We start from the raw sequence: 5,041 nt of genomic DNA, 5'->3' as shown, positions 1-5,041 counted from the left end.
CAATGATGTAAAAACAAAAGGAAAATTAATAACACCCGAACAATTATCTAGCATCCTTAAAAGTATAGATAGAATAAGGTCTGTCAATTTCGCGGTGGCGGACCCGTCCGGGCGCCCAAATATCCGCACCATATTTGAACTGTATGAGGGGTGCCGGTCAGCCCTGCCGTTTGAGGCGCTCGTCTAAATCGAATTTTCATGACCGGGTCATCCATCCGTTTAAGATGTCCGGCTGTGGATGCTTTAATTGTCGACTGGGCGTATCAGAAGACGAATCTACATCAACCAATGATGTAAAAACAAAAAGAAAATTAATAACACCCGGACAATTATGTAGCATCCTTAAAAGTATAGATAGAATAAAATCAGAGCGTCCTCTAAAAAATTTTCCATGTATAATAAAAAATCAATGTCATGGAACAAGTAAGTGGCAGCACATTGGAAAAAATTGCGTCTGCCGGGAGTCGAACCCGGGTCTATTGCTTGGAAGGCAATTATCCTAACCGTTGGACTACAGACGCAATGATGACAGTAGTTTAGATGAAAGTATATTTATGGAGGAGGCTACTGTTTTCACAGTACCTAGTATGGGTCAGCTAACATTTTTGCGCTTGCTCTCCAGGAAAGCACGTCGACAAACTTAGCAAAAATAGATAACTATTTGATGCAGTCATCAAGTAACGACGGGTTTGGTTCGGCCCAGGTAACGCATTCGGTTTGCTGGACACGCCGCTTCCGATTAATTTTTCGCAATACTTTCTTTGTTTGGTTCGTGCGGCCGAATCCTGATTTTCTAATCATCTCCGGATCTGGCGGTTTTGATTTTATGAATCGCTGTATCGGAAAGCGCTGTTATGGAAAACGTCGACATCGAGACAAATGCTAGCTACGGTTTTGCAAACTGATGTAATCAGAAGCCGTGAGTTTTTCGGCGAACCAAACGCATCGTAAGATGTTCCCTGCTCTTACTTTGAATTCACTCTAGGAACTATGATAACCTTTTTTTTTTTTTTGACGAGAATAGCAGGAGCTCTGTCTTTGCATTATAGGTAAGAAGGGGTCAGAACGTACAACATATTGCCACCAGAAGAGGTTGGCAGGGAAACAACACACACACTGAAAACATACATACACTCTGGCTACATCTCTGTAGTTATAGGAGACTCCTTCGCTGCTCCGTACAGGGAAACATCCTCATTAATTAGTGCTGAAACCCCTATCGCCGTTAGTTCCTTTTGCTCAAACACCCTCCGATTCCGCTCCTTCCACAAGTTCCAAGCGGTGTATGCCGCCCAAGTGATCCCCTCATGGACCCTGCCCCGCCCACCCGGGGCGGTGCAGAGCCTAGTCCACCAGTCTTCAATCGAGGAGGCTGATGATGCGGCAGCGCATATTGTGCTATGCGTTCTCTGTAGTTGACACCACACCTCCTTGGCGAAACAGCACTGCAGAGTTAAGTGCATAGCTGTTTCCTCTTCCTGATCGCATAATTTGCATTTTTTATTGTGAGGCCTTCCTCTGGAACGAAGCCGATCCGCAGTCCAGTTTCTGTTTTGTAAGAGCAGCCATATGTAGAATTTAACCTTGCCTTCCATTCTGCACTTCCAGACCTTTTCCAACCCCGGTTGTTCAATCCTGGCCAGGAACTGAATTGCATAGGCCATCCAATCTGATCCTTTGAGTCCGCAAGCATCACCGTTTGAAGCATGTTCCACAACCTGACGAATTCAGTCATCTGCGCCTCGGTGTTCATCCTCTGCGTACCATGCATCCACCGGCCTGTTACAAGTGCCTCCCTAACTGAAAGTCTCTTGAACCTGGCAAGCTTAAAAATCTCCGGAGCGACAACGCAGGGTGCTTCCCCATGTAACCATCGATCCGTCCAGAAGGTTGCGAGGCGCCCATCTCCCACTTGGATTGAGGTGCAGCTCGAGAAAACTTGCTTGTCCACGGCATCAGTTGGTGTGGGGGAACCCTTCCAAGGCCGATCAACATCATCCCATCTAAACCAGTCCCGGCGCAACCGAAGCGCCCTACTGAAACAGTCGATGTTCTTCACCCCTACGCCTCAATATTTTTGGGGGGAGCAAATCTGTGCCCAGTTTACCAGGCTTTTGCCACCAGCCGATGCATCCTCTGACTCCCAAAGGAAGTTTCTCCTGAGCTTGTCAACTCTTTTGATGAACCACTTGTCAGGTTGGAGGACTGTCAAGAAAAAGGTGGCTGTGGCCGTGACGACCGAGTTGACCGAGTTGATGTAGATCAGCCTTCCCATTCTATTCATCAGACGTCCCTTCCGGGGAGAGAGTTTTCCTGCAATCTTATCAATCATTGGCTGGACCTCAGCCCTCCTCGGCTTCCTGGTACCAACCGGCAAGCCCAAATACTGGCAATGGAAAGATCCTGGAAGCCCACCAAACTGTGCTATCATGGGGGCGATATCATTGGTTGTGCACGCAATAGGGTATGCCACCGTTTTCTCCATATTTGTAGTGAGACCCGAGGCATTACCAAAAAGCAGTAATATTTGTTGAACAGCCATAATTAAAATCTTCCTGAGATGGATTGATGAACAGAGCAGTGTCATCAGCGTAAAAGCTTGACCTGAACCGAGCAACATGGGATCTCAAAGGTGAGAGAATTCGCCTGTCTGTGGCCAGACTCAGTAATCTTTGCAGTGGCTCCATTGCAATGATGAAGAGCAGCGGGGATAGAGGATCCCCCTGTCGCAGCCCCCGTCTGTGAAGAAAAGGAACTCCTGGTGATCCATTGAGGAAGACCCTTGACGAGGAAGTTGAGAAAATGAGCGACACCATATCGCGACACCGCTGCCCAAAGCCCATTGCCTCCATGACCTCAAGCAAATATCCCCACCCCACAGAGTCAAAAGCTTTAGCTATATCCAGCTTCAGGAACACGAGGGGAAATTTTGCAGAGTGAGCCGCCTTGATGACATTCTTGACATATAAAAAGTTGTCTTGGCTAGCTCGACCTCTTATGAAAGCACTTCGATTGTTCGTGACAAGCCATTGTATTTCTAGAGCCAATCTGGAGGCCATCATCTTACTCACAAGCTTTGGAACCGAATGCATTAGGCTGATAGGTCTAAAGTCGCAGGCCTGTTGAGCTCCTTCCTTCTTCGGTAGCAGAGCAATGTTAGCCGTGTTTAGCAGATGCCAGTTTTGCCCACGCAACGAGTGCACAGAGTTTACAGCGGCCAACAGATCCTCTTTGATTATGGACCAGCATCGCTTGAAAAATGCCCCCGTGAAACCATCTGGCCCCGGTGCCTTCTCCCCATGCACCTCATTAACAGTCGTCTTCAGCTCCTGCTCGGTGAACGACTCGTCCAAATGTTGCAGGTCCCTTCTTGGCAAACCAAGGAAATCCCAATTCAGCTTTGTTGTGCCGGAGAAAGGGGTGCCCATGAGCCCTTGAAATCTATCGAGGAGAATTTTAGCTTTGCCACTATGGTCTGAGACCAACCCACTACTCCCTAAAAGCGCTGGAATGTGGTTCTTTCACCGCCGCCCACTAGCCCTTTGGTGAAAAAACCTGGTGCTTGCATCACCTTCTTGTATTTCCGTCAGTCTAGACTTTTGTCTCCATCTCGTTCTATCAATTGCCACCAGGCCCAACAACCTGACCTTGAGCAAACCGCGCAACCAACACACCTCGTCAGAGAGAGCTCTTTCCTCCTGGGCCAGATCAAGACTGAAAATGATTTCGCTTGCCACCTTGGACATGAAAACAGCCCACCTCATTCTCTGCTTGTTCCAGAAACGTAAGGCCCTCGCCGTTCTGGATAGTTTGGTGTGCAGCACCCTCACTAGATCCGCGGATTTGACCTCCCTGGTCCATGCCTGGCTGACAATGTCATCGAAGCCTTGGGCTTTTAGCCAATGATTCCGGAATCTGAACGCCTTGTAGTGTGAGCACTCCATCTTTTTCAGAATAATTGGGCAGTGATCAGACACATTCGTCGAAGCTGGTGACAGTTGGTACTGTGGGAACGAAGCCTCCCAATCACTGGACACAAGCATTCTATCAATTTTAGTGAGCGTGACACTTTCCCGCTCATTGGACCATGTAAAACGCCTTCCAAGGAGCGGAAGATCAATTAGCCCCATGTCCTCTATGGCAGTCCTGAAGCGACCCATCATGCGCAGATTAAGATTGTTATTGCTCTTGTCATTGGCTCTATAGATCATGTTAAAGTCTCCAAGCATCATCCACTGCGGCAGCGCAAGCTGGCTTAAACTCTTCATTTCATCAATGAACAAGATCTTCTCTGCTTCCATCTGCGACCCGTAGACACCAATGATCGACCAAACTTCTCCATCAGATTTGCATCTTACCGTGCCAGAGACACAGTATACACTGACAGGCATAGGAGCAACAGGGATTTCTAAATCATCGGAACATGCGATGAAAATGCCTCCCCTGGAGCCAACAGCCGGCAGGAAAATGAAGTTGTCTCTGAATCTTGGCCCCAGGGTCTCAATTACCAGTGCATTGGTCAGATCACTAATCTTCGTCTCTTGTAAACAAACAATGTTGCTTTTAAATCAGACACAAATGTCTGCACGGCCTTCCTTTTCGCGGGGTTGTTTAGCCCCCGCACATTCCAGCTTAGGATGGAGAAATCCATAAAACAATACAAACCCACTCAGAACAGAACCAGGGAGCTACAACCATGAACTATTTACATCGAAAGAACACATTCCAGCAGACCCGGCCTGTCACCATCATTGGGATCAATCGGCTTGCTGGGACCAATAGGACACACCGAGGAACACCCAACACCACGCATTCAGGACTAACATAACAGAGCTGCACTAACATCGAGAAACTATGGAGCACACCAACACATAGCAGCTGGCCAGGGAGGTAGGTCAGGTAGGGATCGGCTGCACCTGCCCCCGGCCTCCACCCCCACCTTTTCTTCTCCTTGCTGGTCACCTCCAGCATGGATTCGATTGCTCCGATGAAGTTGTCCGGCAGAGGCTGCTTGGAGATTGCTCTATAGCACTCCAGAGCC

At 48.3% G+C, this 5,041-nt stretch overlaps 1 non-coding gene across 1 annotated transcript; it reads right to left on the bottom strand.

Annotated features, from left to right (window-relative positions):
• Positions 1 to 449: 449 nt before the first annotated feature.
• Positions 450 to 521, bottom strand: TRNAG-UCC (transfer RNA glycine (anticodon UCC)). The gene has a single exon. It is a non-coding gene; the product is annotated as a tRNA-Gly (tRNA).
• Positions 522 to 5,041: the final 4,520 nt, after the last annotated feature.

Source organism: Triticum aestivum, chromosome 7A (genome assembly GCF_018294505.1).
Source record: "Triticum aestivum cultivar Chinese Spring chromosome 7A, IWGSC CS RefSeq v2.1, whole genome shotgun sequence".
In the NCBI taxonomy this organism is placed as follows: domain Eukaryota; kingdom Viridiplantae; phylum Streptophyta; class Magnoliopsida; order Poales; family Poaceae; genus Triticum; species Triticum aestivum.
The sequence above is the reverse complement of the archived record's forward strand: the minus strand, read 5'-3'. Positions and strand labels throughout refer to the sequence as shown.